At 43.4% G+C, this 21449-nt stretch overlaps 1 long non-coding RNA gene across 2 annotated transcripts; it reads right to left on the bottom strand.

Moving 5' to 3' along the window:
- Positions 1 to 225: 225 nt before the first annotated feature.
- On the bottom strand, positions 226 to 21449 carry LOC112449280 (uncharacterized). 2 transcript variants are annotated; one of them, XR_003037770.2, is made up of 2 exons: positions 18443 to 21449; positions 226 to 16511 (listed from the first exon to the last, which is right to left on the bottom strand). It is a non-coding gene; the product is annotated as an uncharacterized lncRNA (long non-coding RNA). The 2 variants fall into 2 exon arrangements; XR_009496880.1 differs by having other exon boundaries at positions 226 to 6164.

Here is a 21449-nt window from a genome sequence, read left to right as displayed (position 1 = left end):
CTGTGGATTTTGCCCATCTACTTGTGCAGTGTCCATTTTCTCCCCACTAGAGCCCTTAACATTTATTATTTATTATAGTTATGGAAAGTCACTGTCTGATAAGCCCAACATCCGGGCCATCTCTGGGTTTGCTTTTATTGACCATTTCTTTTTTCAATCCTAGCTCATATGTTCTTGCTTCTTTGAATGTATCTTAATTTTTGATATTAGACAAGACATGGACAGGGAAGTTAATAATATTTATTTCCAGAGAAGTGCATTTCAATTATTCAATAAGGCCTTCTGGTTAGGGGCCTGAGCTCATATAATCTGTGGGTGAGTTAGTTGTTCAGTTGTGTCTGACTCTTTGTGACCCCATGGACTATAAGCTACCAGGCTTTTCTGTCCATGGAATTCTCCAGGCAAGAATACTGGAGTGGGTTGCCATTCCCTTTTCCAGGGGATCTTCCTGACTCAGGGATTGAACCCGGGTCTCCTGCATTGCAGGCAGATGCTTTACCATCTACGCTACCATCTAATCTGTACCTGAGTTGAGTATGGCCTTTGTTTCAGGTTTGCTAGATTCAGGTTACTAGCTTCAAATGTTTAGAAAGAAGAGCTAGCACTTTTCCTTCAGCAGGGCATGGGACCCTACAGTTCTCTTGTTCTGTAGCCAAGTTACCCAGCTTGCTAAATCATGGGTGATCTCTCTCTGCTCTACGGGCTAGCTGCTAGCTTTTGGGGTCCATGGGAAGTTCTCTCTATGATTCTCAATCAGGGCCTCAGGAGGTCTCTCTGCAGCCTACCCTCAGGCTTTGGAAGCCTATGCAGTGCTCTCAGTGAGGGACTGGTGTCAGTACTCTGACATCCCTTAGCCATAGGAAGCTGGCAGCCAGTGCCTTGCACTGAATGAAACCTTCAGAAGTTTCTCTCAGCTCTCCTTGCCTGCTCCCAGGTCTTGGCTCAGCACCAGTGTGTATTCAGTGAAAGCCCATGGGAGAGTCGACAGGACTATGAAGATTTGATCTATGGATAAGGCTCCTTGGGATTCCAAGCTGTCGTGTCAACCCATGTGATGCATTAATATAATGGGATACAACTAAAGTTGCCTTCAAGGAAATACTGCACAGACTCTTCCAGATAATAGGAGATAATAGGAGTAAGAAGAGGGAAGACTTACTTTCTGAGAGTAGCTAAACTTTGATACTAAAGTCTGACATGGGAAAACAGGAAAGAAAACTCACATGCAAATCAAAGTGAGTAACATGTAAAAAGGATCATCCATCATCACCAAAGAGGGTTTATATACAAGATGAAGATATTTTAAAACATTATTTTTGTATTTATTTTTGGCTGTGCTGGGTCTTCCTTGCTGCATGAAGGCTTTCTCTAGTTGCGGCGAGCAGGGGCTACTCTTCTTGCAGTGCACGGACTTCTCATTGCAGTGGCTTCTCTTGTTGCAGAGCATGGACTCTAGAATGCATGGGTTTCAGCAGCTGTGGCTCCTGGGCTTAGTAGTTGTGGTTCCCGGACTCTCGAGCACAGGCTCAATAGTTGTGACACATGGGCTTAGCTGCTCTGCAGCATGTGGAATCTTCCCAGACTAGGAATCAAACCCATGTCTTCTGCATTGGCAGATGGATTCTTTCCCATCCATCTGCCATCTTCCCATCCCATGAGCCACCAGGGAAGCCCAAAGATGCAGATTAACATTAGAAAAAGAATAAATGTAATTAACAAATGAAATAAATCTATAATTACCTCAACAGATCCAGAAAAATGTATTTGATAAAATTCATTTCCGCTTTTTGATTTCAAATTCCCAGGAATTGTGAATAGAAATTATTTGTAAACAACCCAAAAACTGTCCATAAATTTCAGATATAATGATGAGTCATTGGAAGCTCCCCTTTGAGTTCAAGAAAAGACATGAATGTTCATTACTACTTTTCAATTCAGCATTTTAGTAGTGCTCCTACGCAGAGCAATAAAGCAAGAGGAAGGCACAGAAGTTTGATGATTGGAAAGGAAGAAATTAAACTGGCATAATTCAGGTATAACATGGTTGTGTTTGTAGATCAAACAATGTAATTCACAAATAAAATATTAGAGTCAGTAAGAGAGTTTAGCAAGGTAGCTCCAAATAAAATCAGTATACAAATTCCAATTGTATTTCTGTAAAGCAGCAAATTCTTAAAATTATGATTTACAACAGCACCAAACAAAGTCAATTATCTATGAATACGTCAGACTAGGGATACACAAAACCTTTAGAGGAAAAAAAAATAAAAAATTTCAGAGACATTTATTGATTTAAATGGGCTTCCTTGGTGGCACAGTGGTAAAGAATCTGCCTGCCAGTACAGGACATGCAGGAGACTTGGGTTCAATTCCTGGGTTGGGAAGATCCCCTGGAGGAGGAAATAGCTACCTACTCCAGTATTCTTACCTGGAGAATTCCATGAACAGAGGAGCCTGGAGGACTCAGTCCATGGGGTCGCTTAAGAGTCAGATGTGACTTCATGACAAAACAACTTCGGGAGGTGGTTTCACACTACGTGGTTATGTTCAGGATATGCTTACCAGGTATGACACAGAAATTTCACTCCTAGCTATACCCTGATACATACACAAGAAGGTTCACAGCAGCATTTTTTATAAAATTAACCCAAACTGGAAACAATTCAAACTGTCATCACTGGCAGACAGGATAAAGATATTGTGGGATTTTTTTATAAAGTACAATTTTTATAGCAATGAAATTGGATAAATTACAGTTGCACACAAAATAGATACATCTTATTTAAAAAATTAAGAGCAAGAGAAAATTTATCATCCCACTTAAGAAATTTGAAAACAAGCAAAACTAAACACATTATCTATGGATACATGCATGTATGATGATAATATAATGTAAAGCAGGAAATGATTAGCATAAAAGTCTGGATAAGTGGTATCCTCTCATGGATGGGAGGGGAGTTGGGAGTAGGAAAGACAGCACAGATGAGTCACTTCTGTGTTAGATAATTTCTATTTTTTGACCTGGGTGGTGGTTGTACTGGCACATGGTTTTAAACTATTTGTTAAACCATACATGTACATTTTAGACATAGGTAATATTTCACAATAAAAATACGTGTATGTGTGTGTGTGAGAGAGAGAGAGACTGACTGACTGATTCTTGGTTTGGTTTATGTGGCCCCAAGAAACTTACTGTTTACTGAAGCAGGCATTTTCCAGCAATAATAAAAATTTTTGCTGTCTTAGAAAATGCACTGAAGATGAGAAAAGAAACATCCAGCGTTCCCAGATAGCGCAGTGGTAAAGAATCCACCTTCCAAGCAGGAGATGCGGGTTCGACCCCTGGTCAGGAAGGAAATGAAGAAGAAAATGGCAACCCACTCCAGTATACTTGCCTGAAAAATCCCACGGACAGAGGAGCCTGGCAGACTACAGACCTTAGGGTTGCAAAAAGTCAGACATAACTTAGACATAACTACACAACAACAAAGAAACACTGAGTTATAGGAAAAGCAGCACGTAGTTCAAACATAGACAAGGGTTGAAATGCTAAAGAGCCTATGAACTTCAGCATTTCAGTTTCATTCAGTGCTATTCTTGCCCCTATGTGCTGAATTTTTCTAAGTTCATAGTGGCTTCTCAAATACCTGCCTCCCTGTTTTCTCTTAGAAGTTGTCAACTGGGGGGGTGGGGGTGGGGGAAAGCACAACCTAAAAATTGAGTTATGTTTTATTCAGCAGATACCCTGAGGACTTCAAGCCTGGGAGACAGGACTCTCAGATCACTCAATGAACACTCCGAGGAGGTGAGGAGACAGCCAGGATACATAGCAGTTTTTGCAACAAAGACCAGGTAGTTGGAACTTCAAGAGATTACTGGTAACTAAAGAAAATCAGACAACTTAAGGTAAATAATTTAGCTCTTTTTTTTTTTTGTATGCTATGCTATGCTAAGTCACTTCGTGTCCAACTCTGTGCGACCCCATAGACAGCAGCCCACCAGGCTCCCCCGTCCCTGGGATTCTCCAGGCAAGAACACTGGAGTGGGCTGCCATTTCCTTCTCCAATGCATGAAAGTGAAAAGTGAAAGTGAAGTCCCTGGGATTTTCCAAGCAAGAGTACTGGAGTGGGGTGCCATTTTTTTGTATGGGAAGATGCAAGAGTTTGGGCTCGCTGAAATCACTGCTTTGATCTGCACCTTAGCTAATGGGGCCAATATCCTATGGTTTCTCATCCTGAGTCTCCTTGGGATACGTTGTTGAGGTGGGGGACAGGGGGTGGCTGCAGCAGTTGACCACTAGATGGCAGGCATCCTTTTTCCAATTGAGTTCCCTCAGGGTTCATTGTCATTGGCGGTATTATGATGACTTGATGACTTCAATATCCTTTGTTCACTGATATGGCAGGCGACATTTTTTCCATGGACAAAGTAGATGAAATGAGAACAAAATAGTTTTATTTTTTCCCCAGCTGAAGCTCTCCTATTACAGGAGGTAGTGAATGAATCCTATGTCTTTGAAGCTATGAGTTTACAAAGTACAGTAGCAAAAAGGAGTAACAGGATAACTCTTGAGTTGTGTTTCTAGAAGTTGTTGTTGTTTAGTTGCTAAGTCATGTCCAATTCTTTGCCACCCTATGGACTATAGCCACCAGGCTCCTTTTTCCATGGAATTTTCCAGGCAAGAATACTAGAGTGGGTTGCCATTTCCGTGTCCAGGGGCTCTTCCCAACCCAGGGATGGAACCTGTGTCTCTTGTGTCGCTTGCATTGGCAGGCAGATTCTTTACCACTGAGCCACCAGGGAAACCCATTTTTAGAAGTTAGACGGTGCATATTTTTATTTCAGCAGCTCTCCACTGCTGTGGAAATACTACATTCTTGGTTTTGTTCTTCACACTTATAAAGCTAAACTGTAATTTTGTAACTATATATTTAAAAAAACTGTAACTTTAAATAGCACTAAGAGTTCACTGTGAAACTTAACTCCCATGAAAACAAACAAAAATAAAACTAAAACTACCTTCAAACACATGAACACAATAAAACCCTCATCAAAATGACTTCCTGTAACTGGAACAAATATGACTCTACATTCTAAGAAAGTAAAAAAGATCTGTATGTTCTGTTGAAAATAATCACATTGAACATTTGAGTAAGAGGAAGTTAAGGGAACTACAAATCCTTTCAGGGGAGAATAAATAGCTAAGAGAGTTAATGAAGGGTAAGTTTATGCATTCAGGCCAGGATATTGCTAACTTAGAACAAGCTGTCTTCAAATGTTTAAAATAATCATCCTGGAAAAAATAAATTAAATCACTGTAATATGGTTTAAATTAGAGTAGTAGAGTAAAATTAGGCAAAAACAAAATTATATATTATTTTAAGGTTAATTGAAAAAAATCCTTCCAGGATGATTGATTACAGTATGAAAATGACTTTTTAGGAAACAAATAATTTTCTCAAAGATTTTTATAAGACTGCTCCTTTCTCGGCTTGGAGAACACCAATGAGTTAAAGTCTGTTTGTTCTGGTGAAGGATTTTTTCCCCTTTTTTGCATCCCTACTATGCCAGGCTGGAACCTCCAGTTCTTTGCCACTGAGATGAGGAACTCAAATGAAGAGAACTTGAAGGAAAGGACCGTAAGGTAAACTTTACATGTTTGTGTACAGAACTCCAAGAACTTCAATCTGGATCCTAAGCTCTTAATAGCCACATAATTTAGAACAAGACACTCAAACTTTATAGGTCTGTTGCTTTGATCTGTAAGCTAGGGATAAAATTACTTATCTTGCCTACATCATTGGGTTGTTAAAAGGATTCAATAAATAATGTGCTATGAAAATACAAAGTTAAGGAGAGGATCATTATTACTTCAGGACAACTCCAGGCTGCCTGTTTCACCCCACTTTCTCAGCATCCTTTGTCCTGATCCAGCTCTGGTCTTGCTGTTGGAGCTCCAAGCTCTATCACTTGAGCCAGTCATAGGACAGCAGCAGTAGTAGTCTTGAAGCCACACTCCTTGGATGGGATTCAAACCTGCTGCACCTCAGATGAGACTTGAACTCACAATCCCTGGGCTTAAGAGAGCACTTGAACCAACAGTCTTCTGATTGAAACTGCATACCTGGTCTCAGGACTTACTGAAGCTCAGATTCTTTATGTTTCTGCAAAGAAAGAATTCATTCAGAGGCAAAGTGACAGGTAAGAAGTGCACTTAACAGTATAGGATGCTTGTGAGAAATACAAGAGGGCAGGCAAGTGGGTAACGCACCAAGAGCTGAGTGGACTATAGTTTTATAATCAAGGGAAAGTGGAGAGGGTGAGAGTCTTTCATCATTTTTGGAGTCTTTCATCATTAATTCCTTCTTCCTCATTCTTGGAGTCTTTCATCATTAACTCCTCCTACACATTGGGCAAGGGAGTTTTTGACCCTGTTTGGCCCAACCAGGACTGTTTGGGGGCTCTAGAAATGAGCAAAAGGGCGGTAACATATACTAAAACATGATAAGTTATCTCAGGGTTCAGGTATAATGCCACCTTTGCCCTATGTTTCTGCTCTTAATACATGCAAAAGAAGCCTCTTCCCAAGGATCATTAGCATGCAGACTTCAATGGGCTAGATGTAAGTCTCATTCCATCATTGTTTTATTGTTTGGGGTCATGTCTCCTGCTTCTGCTGCATGATTTTGTTGCTAAGCAAACCTGCTTTCTTGAGTGATCATTATACAGATTCTCCCATACTTTTCTCTCTACTTGTGATTTCTTAGTGGGGTTAACTATTTAATCACCCCCTTTGTCCATTTAATCTGTCCCTATCAGTCTGGACAATTGGAGATGAAGAAGCTGAACAGAGCAGTCCTAATAGCTAATAGCTAATAGCAGTCCTAATAGTTCCTTGTAGCTCAGACAATGAAGAATCCGCCTGCAGTGCAGGAGACCCAGGTTTGATCCCCGGGTCGAGAAGATCCTCTGGAGAAGGAAATGGCCCACTACATTATTCTTGCCTGGAGAATCCCATGGACAAAGGAACCTGGCAGGCTACAGTCCTTGGGGGGTCACAGAGAGTCGGACATGACTGAACAACTAACACTACACTACTGAATGACTCAGTTACCACCGGTTACCAGCTATGCTCTGTTAGATTCACAACCAGAAAGAACATTCCTGACAATTATTCTCTAATAGTAGAAATGTTTCTGAAGAATTTTTTTTCTAGCTTGGAGTCCTCTCATTCTGATCTCTAAAAATGAAGACCTGGGATTTTTGTTATCAAGCGCAACTCTTCACTCTGGTAGAGAAGCCATCACCTTCTCTACCAGAAAGAGCTCCATCCTCATAGTTGAATCATGAAATGAGTAGGGGATGGTGGAATTTGGTCTACTGAGTATTGTTAGAGATAGGCAGCGCTGTTCAGGCCTACGAAATGGTGACATGTTACAAAATAAAATATATCCTCTAGTGGGTTGTGGAAGAGTGTCTAATGGCAGTGTTTTCTAGACTTTTCTGGGCAGAACACAAGCTTTGTATTGGTATTACAGGTAAAGAATTTATATGCCTAAATATATAATTACAGGGGTCAATTTAGAAAGGAATTTTCCCATTCATTATGAGAGTTCACAGGCCTAGGAAGGAATACATTAAGGTTCAGGAATGTTAATAGGTACTTGGGCATCAACAAAGTTGAAATCAAGACTAACCAGACTAACTTGCCTTACTGTTAAAACAAGATTTCTCAACAGTGGTGCTGTCCACATTTTGAACTGAATAATTCTTTGCTGTAGGTCTGTGTCCTGTGTATTGTAGGATGTTCAGCAGCATCCCTAGCCTCTGCTCATTAGATGCCAAAAGCATCTCCTACTTGTGACAACCAGAAATGCCTCCAGATATTGCAAAGTCCACTGGGAAGCAAAATCAATCCTGGTAGAACACCACTAGACCATTAATTTCACTTACTGCATAAAAATACTGTTTTTACTTCTGGAAGTTTTCTCTCCTAAAGTAATATACTTTACAAATAATCAGCAAATGTTAGTTCTCACTAATTTAACCAACAATGTTTATGACTTTCTCTCTCTGTAATTGCTAAATCGTGTCTGACTCTTTGTAACCCCAGGGACTGTAGCCCACCAGGCTCCTCTGTCTGTGAAATTCTCCAGGCAAGAATACTGCAATGGGTAGTCATTTCCTCCTTCAGGGGATCTTCCCAACCCAGGAATCAAACCCAGGTCTTTTGCAGGGCAGGCAGATTCTTTACTGTCTGAGCCACCTTTATGACTTTACAAGTTACAAAATACTTGTAAAAAATACTTCTACATACAATATTATGAGGTGAAAGAAGGAAAGGAGGTAATGTTTCCTGGGTATTTACTATGTGCCATTTGCTACAAATACATTTTGCTACAAATACATGTGCAATTTGCCATTGTTTCAAATACATTCATCTACTTCAGTTCAGTCAGTTCAGTTGCTCAGTCATGTCCGACTCTTTGCGACCCCATGAATCGCAGCACACCAGGCCTCCCTGTCCATCACCAACTCCCAGAATTTACCCAAACTCATGTCCATCGAGTCGGTGATGCCCTCCAGCCATCTCATCTTCTGTCGTCCCCTTCTCCTCCTGCCCCCAATCCCTCCCAGCATCAGGGTCTTTTCCAATGAGCCAGCTCTTCGCATGAAGTGGCCAAAGTATTGGAGTTTCAGCTTCAGCATCAGTCCTTCCAATGATCACCCAGGACTGATCTCCTTTAGGATGGACTGGTTGGATCTCCTTGCAGTCCAAGGGACTCTCAAGAGTTTTCTCCAACACCACAGTTCAAAGGCATCAATTCTTCAGTGCTCAGCCTTCTTCACAGTCCAACTCTCACATCCATACATGACCACTGGTAAAACCATAGCCTTGACTAGATGGACCTTTGTTGGCAAAGTAACGTCTCTGCTTTTGAATATGCTATCTAGGTTGGTCATAACTTTCCTTCCAAGGAGTAAGCGTCTTTTAATTTCATGGCTGTAATCACCAATCACCATCTACAGTGATTTGGGGGCCCCCCCAAATAAAGTCTGACACTGTTTCCACTGTTTCCCTATCTATTTCCCATGAAGTGACGGGACCAGATGCCATGATCTTCGTTTTCTGAATGTTGAACTTTAAGCCAACTTTTTCATTCTCCTCTTTCACTTTCGTCAAGAGGCTTTTTAGTTCCTCTTCACTTTCTGCCATAAGGGTGGTGTCATATGCATATCTGAGGTTATTGATATTTCTCCCGGCAATCTTGATTCCAGCTTGTGCTTCTTCCAGCCCAGCGTTTCTCATGATGTACTCTGCATATAAATTAAATAAGCAGGGTGACAATATACAGCCTTGACGTACTCCTTTTCCTATCTGGAACCAGTCTGTTGTTCCATGTCCAGTTCTAACTGTTGCTTCCTGACCTGCATATAGGTTTCTCAAGAGGCAGGTCAGGTGGTCTGGTATTCCCATCTCTTTCAGAATTTTCCACAGTTTATTGTGATCCACACAGTCAAAGGCTTTGGCATAGTCAATAAAGCAGAAATAAATGTTTTTCTGGAACTCTCTTGCTTTTTCGATGATCCAGATCTTGGATAATTTCTATAGGAGAGTTATTTCCCTACATTTGTAGATCAGGAAACAAGCTTACAGATGTTAATCTTTTCCTAGAACTCTAACTTAGCATCTTGACTTCAACTTTTACTTATCCCACATAACAGCTGCCAGTGAGACACTGATCTCTTATACTTGAGGGTGAAAATAGCAGTTATAATCCATGTGTTAGAATTAACTGTCACGTTAAGGGCTCACTTCATTTTTTTATGGTGGTGTCACATGGAGAAGGAAATGGCAACCCACTCCGGTGTTCTTGCCTGGAGAATCCCAGGGACAGAGAAGCCTGGTGGGCTGCCGTCTATGGGCTTGCACAGAGTCGGACGAGACTGATGCGACTTAGCAGCAGCACACTTTTACAGCGTAAGAGTCTGGCCTCAAATCACCAAGTTGCAGGCATGTAGCACCCCACTCTAGTACTTTTGCCTAGAAAATCCCATGAACGGAGGAGCCTGGTGGGCTGCAGTCCATGGGGTTGCTGGAGTCAGACATAACTGAGCGACTTCACTTTCACTTTTCACTTTCATGCATTGGAGAAGGAAATGGCAACCCACTCCAGTGTTCTTGCCTGGGGAATCCCAGGGACAGGGAAGCCTGGTGGGCTGCCGTCTATGGGGTTGCACAGAGTCGGACATGACTGAAGCGACTTAGCAGCAGCAGCAGCAGCATTAAAAGAAAATTCAATTCAGTGTCCTGCAACAGGCCAGTTAACCAAATCATCCCACACTCCCCCTGGATCAGTTTGTAACACTAGAGGGCAAGTGTAACTAGGGTAGCAGATGTTACTGGGGATTTGCAACAATGGAAGGGGTTTTCATTGCAGCCACATGAACAATTGAGCATTAAATACTAGATGCCTCTTTTCTCAAAATTCCTTTGGCTGATGCATCTCAGAGTTCATCCCATTCTTCCTGGTCATCCTTTCCCCGGTCTTCAATCTGCCATCACACAGGTTAATCAGTCCTGTCCCTTGGGTATCCCCTCGTATTCTCCGATTCTCCAGATCCTTTCACCTTTGGCTCTCTCCTAAATTAGATTTCCTTCATTTGCAGAGCAATTAGCTTTCCACTTCCTTCTCAGGTTGGGGGCCACCTTCCTGGTGGCTCAGATGGTAAAGAATCTGCCTGCAGTGCAGGATATCCAGGTTCGATCTCTGGGTTAGGAAGATCCTCTGGAGAAAGGAATGGCTTCCTACCTAGTATTCTTGCCTGGAGAGTCCCAGGAACAGAGAAGACTGGCAGGCTACAGTCCATAGGGTCACAAAGAGTTGTACAAGATTGAGTGGCTAATACTTTCACTTTTTTACTTTTCTGCATATTCAAAGATGCATCTGTCACTCTGCCAAATGGAAACCCGTCTCCTCAGGAGCTCACCCTGTGCAGCTCTGAAGGACTCGAAGTCCTTGCACTGTCCGTGTGTCCTGTGTCCCCAAACCACCCCCATTTTCCTCCTCCCAAGCTCTGTGAGCCGAAGAGTTCAACACAGACATTTGTTTTCCCATCGATAAGAATTATCTAGCCACCCCCATGCACATAATGAAAGGAAGCAACGGTCATTTGGTTTTCATTTTTTTAAATACTTTGTTTTGAAGTATAAAATACAAACTGAAAACAGTGCACACTTTATACATATATATCCCAATTAATTTTTATAAACTGAACACACTTGTGTAATCAACACCTAAAACAAGAAACAGAACATCACAAGCTTTCCAGAACCTCTTTGTTCCCTCTACCAATTTTTGTAAATGACAGGGTTTGTATATGCCAGCATGTGCTTTCTATCCAAGAGCATTGCAGTGAGGAACTTGGTTTTATTGCTGTGTTGCATTTGATCAGAAGTTTACCATATGAAGCAGAAAGGTTCACATTATTTGCACACAAGTTACTGAGCATGTAGTGACTGTGTTAATATTGTGGTTTAGGGGTTCAAGAGGACAGAAAGACCTCCTAGGTCTTCTTCCTGGGGTCTCCTAGAGCCTCAGTCTTCCCTTGGTGGGGTTCTCTCCTAGTTACCCAAGAACTCCCCAATGTCTTTGAGTTCTATGAGTGTTATCTCTTCTGATAAGTGATTACAGCTCTTCCAGCAGAGCTCACACTAATTCCATGTGAAACTATTGCTCCCAGAATCACCACCACCACCACTTTACACTGTCTCAATGCACACGAGACCCTGAACTTGTAGAATTCTCTCCCCCACATGAATCTCATCCCTGGAAGCCTATGAGAATTATCTGAAGAATTACTACCCTCCCCCAGCTTCCTTTGTGGCCCAGCTGGTAAAGAATCCGCTTGCAATGCACGAGACCTGGGTTCGATCCCTGGGTTGGGAAGATCCCCTGGAGAAGGGAAAAGCTACCCATTCCAGTATTCTAGCCTGGAGAATTCCATGGACTGTATAGTCCATGGGGTCACAAAGAGCAACTATCATTTTTCCCAACCCCCAAAACAAAAATCATGGCCACCCCAAACCAATGATATCAGCATCTCTTGAGGGATAGGGTCCAGCATCAATAGTGTAAAAATTCCAGGTTTCTGGAGGGTTGGAAAGCATTGCAGCTTCTCTACTGGAGAAGTTGGAGCTCCCTTCCATTTCAGTTTGAGGCATCTCAGAAACTACACTAATGTTCTGAAGGTGACTAAACATGCAGACTAAACTTGATTCCCTAGCCACCTTTCAAACATAGGGTAGGGCATTTTTTTTTTGAAAGCAAGGGTTTATTTAATACTTAAGTTATCAGAAATTGGCAAAATATCTCCATTATCTCCCTATGGAAGGATGAGCTTAAAACTGTTTGCCTTGGGCCCAGTTTCAAGGCTGGGGCTTAAAGGTAAATTTATCAAGTGGTATACACTTACTTCCAGCAAAAACATCTCTTTGATCATTCTGAGCAGATCACTCAATGTATTCTCCTAGCGTTCAACAGAGAAAAATATTAGATTAAAAGGAACATGAAGGGCAACTGAAATGAGGGGGAAAAGAAAAGCAGCATGTAGAGACGAGGACAGAAAGAAAAGGTGGGGATTTCCAATTCCTTTCTTTGAAACTTGTGAAGAAAGATGTAACAGGGGTCAGAGGTATTTGGGGCTAAGTTCTTATCTGTATATGAGCCCCAGGCCAGAGTGACAAATCACCTCTGAGATGCTTTCCCACCACTGCCCATCCTTCAGTTACTGCATCACTCAAGTGGTGGAGGCAGGATACAGTTCCAAGAACATCTTCTGGACCCAACATGTCCTATGGTAGAGAAAGCCTCCAGAGAAAGCAGGCGCATGATGACATCAACCGAAACAAGGACTGATTGTTTTCTGTGAATGATGTCCTCCATGACCCTGTCAGTGCTCACACCTCTCTCTGGATGCTCTGAGCTGAACTTCCGGGATGAGCTCTTTCCAGCCAGCCACCTGCAGCAAACCCAGTCTCCTCACTTCGCTGTCCCCCTCCCATCACCACTGACCGCTCACAAGCTACCAAAATGAAGCTGGTGAGTGACTGATACTTGTTGACAGTAAAATCGCCTTCAGAGACAAAAGAGAGCCACTTGTTTCCTGAATGGGTCAATTAAGGACTTTCTGGTTGACAAGTAAGGGAAACTCAAACTCACCCTGACTTGAGAGAAAAAAGACACACTAGCAAAATACCAGAAACACCAGAGCGAGAACGATAACTACAGTATTTGAAGTGAGCTACAGCTCATCTCACCACGTAGTTAAATCTCCAAAACATAACACTGAACATAACTGAACGTAAATATAACTTGATAGGGTCAAGAGGAAGAACTGTCTATACAATTTGATAAAATTATACAGTTATAAAAAATATGTTAAAAAAAAGAAGCTTAAGGATAGATAGGTAGTAAAAAATATAATATCATGTGTGGGCATGATGAAGCCTGAATTTATGACAGAAACTGTCTCTGGGCTGAGAGGTGGGATCAGAGTATCTCAAATCTGTCTTTAATCCTTTATTTTTAAGACATCTAAAGTATGGATGCTTAACAGATTTGATTAAGCTGGCTTTCATCATACAATTCTCTACTCATATCTCTATGTTTAAAGTATTTCATGATTTTCTTTAAAAGGAGGAACTACTGGCTTACATGGCTTCCCTGAAAGGTCAGTTGGTAAAGAATCCATCTGCAATTGACCCTTGGTTGATTCCTGGGTCAGGAAGATCCCCTAGAGAAGGGATAGGCTACCCACTCTAGTATTCTTGGGCTTCCCTGGTGGCTCAATGGTAAAGAATCCACCTGCAATGCAGGAGACCTGGGTTGGATCCCTGGGTTGGGAAGATCCCCTGGAGAAGGGAAAGGCTACTCACTCTAGTATTCTGGCCTGGAGAATGCCACAGACTGTATAGTCCGTGGGGTTGCAAAGGATCGGACACGGACACCACTTAGTGACCTTCACTGGCTTATGTAACAGAAGTAATTGGCTCAATCATCTTGCTCAGGAGCTTTTTGTTTCCATATCTTGGTTCTGCTTTCTTCTTCTGGGTTCTATTTCTTATTCAAATTCCTTATTCCTTATTCAAGCTGCCAGTAGCTGCACCCCCATGTCCTAACCTTTCAGCATCTCTTGTAAAATGGATTTCTCTCTTCTGAAAATTTCAATAAGAGTCCTAGAATTTCATCCCACTGAATCGTGACTGGCCATGAACTAACTCACTTTGACTAGGGGAGTGAGCTGATTAGCTCAGCTTTGGTTGTGTGCCTCCTCCTAGAACTGGTGATTTGGAGATCAGCTTTTCCCAAATGACATTAAGGGAGGCACTTCATTAGAGTTTGAGCTTCCCTGGTGACTCGGTGGTAAAGAATCCATCTGCCAATGCAGGAGACGCAGGTTCAATCCCTGGATTGTAAAGATCTCCTGGAGAAGGAAATGGAAACCCACTCCAGTATTCTTGGCCTGGGAAATCCCTTGGACAGAGGAGCCTGGCAGGTTATAGTCCATGGGCTTGCAAAAGAGTCAGACATGAGTTAGCAACTAAACAACAACTTTCTGGAGGAAATTAGGAAAGTGCTAACAAGAAGGGGAAATTGTTTAGGGGTAGTCAGAAACAGCATATGTCTACCACGATAAATCTGCCACAAAAAATTGCCTGCATGTGTGCTATTAATATATCTATGATTATCTTAGGACAATGTGTCGTGCTCCTTCATCTCTAAGTGAAAGTGACTTACAGGAAAAGATAAATCAGTCTCACTTAGGGATATATTTATATGTGCAAACTCACAGATGAAGTGCCAGAAAATATAATTGAACAGAAATAGAGGAATAATTTACCAAAATCAGTTAACATTTACCATGGCATAGAATAATATAACAAAATCCATTATTGCATCACATTGATAAGCTATGGTGAATAATAAACAGTAGGTAAAACTCTATAGATAGTCCTATTAAAATTGTTTAGTTGCAAAGTCGTGTCCAACTGTTTGTGACCACATGGACTGTAGGCTGCCACACTCCTCTGTCCATGGGATTTCTCAAGCAAGAATACTGGAGTGCATTGCCAATTCCTTCTTCAGGGGATCTTTCCAACCTAGGGATCAAACCTGAGTGTCCTGCATTGGCAGGCAGATTCTTTACCACTGACCAACCAGGAAAGCCCCCTATCAAAATGAGGAACTAGAAAAAGTAACCCACATTATTATCATTATTATTTTTTTTCTGAAATGCTACTCAGTGCATTAAGCACATATAAAAAGTATCATAGATAGAAGGTGGGAGAATTTTTATAGCAATAAAAGACCAAAACTAACAAAAGGGAACATATTCAGTCCAGTTTATCAACAAGGAGAACCTGATCTAAAGGACAAGGATACAAGCTTGCTTTGGCACGAGGACAGTGGGAGTACAGATACAGAGTCAGGTTGTTCTCAGAATTATCTCAGAACTAGAGAGGAAGAACAACCAGACTCAGTCTCCTGGAAATGGGGTTGGCGGGGATGAAGCAGGAAGCAGGTCCAGCCAGCTGGCTAGATAGCCAGAAGACACTAACACCCTAGCATTGACAGTAGGAAAAGCCTGAGCCCTCAGGCCTTTCAGGTCAAAGAGAGTCAGGTTGGGGCCTAGTCCTGCCACGTTCTCTGTGTGTCAATGACTCTGGTGTACTAGAACTGTAGATACACCTAACATAAGCATGCTCAAGTGAAAGCAAAGGGCAAGAGGTTTTGATGTGGTGCTGGGCTGGCAGCCTACTCCTAAATGGACGCTCCTTTGACAATATAACTGGACTGAGAAGTTTTCTTCTCGTGAGACGAGTTTGGACAATGTCCTCCATGTGTATCAAAAATGTGAATTACATATTATAAACTCAATCTATTTATGAAAGACATTCTGTTGAAGTTTGAGCTTTTGACAAAGGTGGTCCTCCTCTTACTCAATAGTGCTAGCCCTGTGAATAGAGAGCCAGAGATTCCAAACTCCAAAGGTCAAGGGATCCAGTTTCAGGTAAGAGGGAGTAAGTATATTCTACCGTTTCCCTCCCACTGAATGAAGTTATAAAACTTGGAATGTATATTTGGAGCAGCTATTTGAGGACTCTGAAAAGTAAATAGTTCCCAGGTGCTGCAGTGGTAAAGAATCCACCTGTCGGTGCAGGAGATGCAAGAGACCCAGGTTCGATCCCTGGGTTGGGAAGATCCCGTGGAGTAGGAAATGGCAACCTGCTCCAGTATGCATGCCTAGAGAATCCCATGGACAGAGGAGGAGCCTGGCGGGCTGCAGTTCGAGGGTCACAGAGCCGGACACGACTGAGCACGTGACACACACGGCATATGGCTTGGGGAAGACCTCAGGTCAAAGGGCCATGAAGTAAATATGTCAGCTCTCACACCACTGAGGTAAAGGTGAGTTCCTTCTCTGGACTTCATTTCTTCCCCTTCTCCCTAGATAGGAAGCAACAGCAACAGAAATGGATCCAGAATTGGAAACTGTAACTTGGTATTGGTCAATCAACCCTACAGCTTGGGTCTGACTTGCTATCTGGAATACAGCCATCTGCCCCCACCCCTACACCCCTATTACCCAGGTCTCTTTGAACTATTAAGTAGGAAAGAAATTAACATCTTTCTTATCTGAACTACTGTATTCTGAGGTCTCTTTATTATAGCAGCTTAGACTGTACTCCCTATGGGCTTCCCTGATAACTCAGTTCATAAAGAATCCGCCTGCAATGCAGGAGACCCTGGTTCGATTCCTGGGTTGGGAAGATCTGCTGGAGAAGGGATAAGCTACCCACTCCAGTATCCTTGTGCTTCCCTTGTGGCTCAGCTGGTAAAGAATCCACCTGCAATGCAGGAGACTGGGGTTCAATCCCTGGGTTGGGAAGACCCCTGGAGAGGGGAAAGGCTACCCACTCCAGTATTCTGGCCTGGAGAATTCCATGGACTATAAAAGTTGGATACAACTGAGCAACTTTCACTTTCTTTCACTTTAGCCTGTACTCCAGCTTACATATTCCTAACATGATCAATGGATTCTTCAAGGAGTAGGTGCTTGTTATGTTTTGCTCTTCAACTCAGTTACCAAGATTAATAAAATGCTGAGTTGGAAGGGACGTAGGAGAGTTTACTGTAAGCTACTTGTTCTTTTGAGGCTAGGCTTAAGGACTGAAAAGCACAGTCTTGTGGCAGTAAGCCATTTTAAGACCCTGGAAACAACCCCTTAGTATTGGTTAAGATTCCTCCTTAACCTGCCCTTCTCTTCACCTATGCCAGTTCTCTGATCTACTCTGGTTGTCACCATTTCAGTGTCCTGCTCCCTCCCACCCACTCATGTGGCCTCTCAATGCCTTTGTGCTTCACTTTCTCTTTTATTTCTTTGGCTGTGCTGTAACCCTCCTCTTCTAATACAGCGTTGATGTGCACTGTCCTTTTATTGATTAACTTCTGGGCTCGATGCTGAGAATCTTTAAATCAGAAACTATAAATACTCTTTCTAGTGACCAGTCCCAACCTTAAGCCATCCAGGAGCCTACAGAGTATTGCCTCATTAGAACAAAAGACGTGCCTATTGCCTAGGAAATCCCACAGGGTTGGGTGACTCTCTGTAAGGGGCTCGTATTGGTCTCACCACTCAGGAAGTTACAAGCGGTTTAAGAGCTCTGTATCAGGAACTGTGGGTGGAGACCAAGCATGTATTTCTTATTATGTCACCTTCCCAAGTCTTTACTTTTACATGAGGAAACATGTCAGAAAGACTAAGTGACTTGTCAGTAGTTACAGAGTCAATGTGTAGCAAAGCCAGGACTAGAATTCAAGTATCTTCACAGGACAAGAGTTTGGCCACTCTGTAATTTTGCTTCCAGGTATATCCATACTAGTTTATCTCAATTTTAGATTCTCCTATTACATTGATTAAAAAGTCACAATTAAGTTTACATTAAAAAAACAAACTCACCTCTAATACTATATTCTCTGTTGAAATACTTTGCTAGCTTATCTTTAGTTGGCTTTTTGTACTCTGAGTTATTAGCCATGGGCACCACGGTTGTCTTACTATTCAGTCTGAATTTTAACTATTCATTTAGTATGACTTCAAGAAAATCTACTGCCTGCCTTGAATCGTGGTCCATCTATTCTGCCCCATGTTCACATATCAGACAGCTCACACAGCATTTTGAACTGAAAATATTATCAACATGAAATATCTAAGAAGCTCTAGTCAGTGGTAAAAAATGAACATAATGCAAGTATCTGCATAGCCCAGAACTCATACCCATTGAATCAGTATTCTCCAAAGTCAAATTCTCTTCCTTTCTGGATTGTTGATGGTTAAAGGATGAAACTAGAAAATAACCAGAGGAGTTAGGACTTACCTTCCTATAATCAGGAACGGGTGAAATAAATTCTTCCAGTTCAGCTGAAGTGTGCACAGCGATGATGCTAATAGGCGTAATGGAGCCTATTAGGACAGCTGCACTCCGTTCTCAGCCCCCAGTCTTCTGACCCAAGGGAAACCACTTCAACCCTGTGAGGCTCTGTCTCTTTAATTGTAAAGTGGGATTATTAGGTGTTCAGTTCACAGTGAAGATGTAAAGAGACTGGCGGTATCAGTCAGGGTCCCAGCAAGGAACAATCCAGTTCAGATGTCTCAAGACACTATCATTAAGGGGGCTATTTACAGCATTGTGGTCAAGGGAGGGCAACCAGCAAAGGATAAACTCAGAGATGAACAGAGTAGGAAGTCTTCCCCACTCTAGACCTGAAGGGGAAGAGGCAGGAAATAGTGCTACCAGAGCCCAGACAGATCAGGGGCCATGGTGGGAGCCACATAGGAGGAACAAGTAACCAGACCTGGGAAGTCAGATGCTCCCCGTGGACTATGAGCCTGTTAGGAAAGCAGAAGCATCATTGGTAGGCTGCATTCTGTAGGAGAGCACCCCAATCTCACCAGATACCATCAGGATATAGTGCCTGCTGGCACTACAATGGAGCCTGCATTAGGCCCTTCCAGTCTTACCAGCCCAGCTGCTTCTGGGTGGTGGGCTATGGTGGCAACATGGGTGAAGTCCAAGAGTGCACATGAGCACACCTTTTGTTGAAGAATGAATCCCTGAGTAGGAAGTGATATTGTGTGTGTTGTAACAGATATAGGGTCAAATGAGAATGAGATGGTTGGATAGTATCATCGACTATTCAGTAGACATGAACTTGAGCAAACTCTGGGAGATGATGAAGGACAGGGAAGCCTGGCATGTTGCAGTCCACAGGGTTGCTAAGAGTCAGACATGACTGACTGAACAAGGGTCAAATGTAGAATTAAAACACAAGACCATCTTCCCAGGCTCAGGTATACTGTCCCGTGGGCCTTGAAACAGCACTGTCTGCATCAAATAACAAAGCCTCATCTGGCTCCTCCAGCTCTTGATCCTGACCTCTCGTCCTAAGGGCTGGAATCTCATCCAAGGGGCCAAAGGGGCAGGCCAGCTCCCCACTCCTCAGACTCTCCCTCTCACCCATCTCTCCCAAGACCCCAAGTGTTAGTTGATCAGTCATGTCCAACTCTTTGCGACTCCATGGACTGAAGGGCACCAGGATCCTCTGTCCATGGAATTCTCCAGGCCAGAATATTGGAGTGGGTTGCTGTTCCCTTCTCCAGGGGTTCTTCCCAACTCAGGGATCGAACTCAAGTCTTCTGCACTGCAGGCAGATTCTTTCACAACTGAGCCACCAAGGAAGCCCCCAAGTCCCCAGGACCTTATCAATACAACTAACAAAGGAACAATCTCCTCCTTCACTGCAAACCAAAGTTCCCGTGCACAACAATGGAGGTAGGAAGATACCCGGAAGGTAGGGTGTTGTTCTGGAATCTCTGCTTAGCCAGGGGCCAATGGAGTTTATGGGGAGGGGAGGGGAGGAATGCTGTAGGACTCTTTCTCACCAGTAGCACCTGAGCTGTAGCCACAAAGGCCTCTCATACTTGGGTAGGAGCACCCCTGGACAAGCTGTGACTCACAATGCTCATGCTGCCACCTGTTCAGAGCATGCGAATTCTGCAAGCAGCATTTCTAAGTCTTCTCTTCCCTGATGCTGAGAGGAACAGAAAAAGAGGCAGAAGAGGCAATGGTCCAAATTTGATCATTTTTTCCCCTTTGCTGACCTGGCCCCTTCTGAACCTGCTGCTGCTGTGGGAATGTTTGCAGACAGCACAGATTTAGGGCGCCCTCCCGTCACACTTCTAAGTCGTTTCATAATTACAATCCCTTCCTCCAAACTAGGCTTGCTCATGCTGCTGCTATGCTGCTAAGTCACTTCAGTCGTGTCCGACTCTGTGTGACCCCATAAACGGCAGCCCACCAGGCTCTCCTGCCCCTGGGATTCTCCAGGCAAGAACACTGGAGTGGGTTGCCATTTCCTTCTCCAATGAATGAAAGTGAAAAGTGAAAGTGAAGTTGCTCAGTCGTGTCCCACTCTTAGCGACCCCATGGACTGCAGCCTACCAGGCTCCTCCACCCATGCGATTTTCCAGGCAAGAGTACTGGAGTGGGGTGCCATTGCCTTCTCCGAGGCTTGCTCATAGGTCATCCCAAACTTCAAGTCTTAAAAATGTTCTCTTATGACTATGAGCTTCCTTGATGGTTCAGGCAGTGAAGACTCCGCCTGCAATGCAGGAGACTTCGGTTAGATTCCTGGGTGGGAAGAATCCTCTGGAGAAGGGAGAGGCTACCCACTTCAGTATTCTTGGGATTTCCTGATGTTTAGACGGTGTAGTAAAAAAAAAAAAAAAAAAAATCCGCCTGCAATGTGGGAGACCTGGGTTCGATCCCTGGGTGGGGAAGATCCGCTGGAGGGAGGAGGGCACGACAACCCACTCCAGTATTCTTCCCTGGAGAATCCCCACGGACAGAGGAGCCTGGCGGGCTACAGTCCACGGGGTCGCAAAGAGTCGGACACGACTGAGCGACTAAGCACACAGCATACACGGTGGTTGGAACTAAAATTAAGATAATCATGCCTTCACGCACAAAACTTCCCACTGCAGTGCAGCTGTTCTGAGAAGCTACTGAAATAAAAGAGCACTATACGCCCCTAACTCACACCTCTTCCAAGCACCAGGAAAGGACGGTTACGTTAACTTGAGGCAGGAGAAATACTCTTCAGAATTGCGTGAAACCGAACCAGGGCTCTCTTCCTCTGCGCTTGCGCAGGGGAAGACGGTCCCTCCCCGGAAGGAAGCCCGGTCCTCCGGGTTTTACGCAGACGCAGAGCTCTACCTCCGGGCGGAACTGGGGCGTCCCGGGCCCCTGCAAAAGCTAAACACCCGGTGTGAAAGGAAGGTGGCCCCGGGCGGGGCGGGACGCATGCGCGGCAGCACGCCCCGGG

This window comes from Bos taurus, chromosome 13 (genome assembly GCF_002263795.3).
Source record: "Bos taurus isolate L1 Dominette 01449 registration number 42190680 breed Hereford chromosome 13, ARS-UCD2.0, whole genome shotgun sequence".
NCBI classification, from domain to species: domain Eukaryota; kingdom Metazoa; phylum Chordata; class Mammalia; order Artiodactyla; family Bovidae; genus Bos; species Bos taurus.
This window is presented reverse-complemented; position numbering and strand designations above follow the sequence as displayed.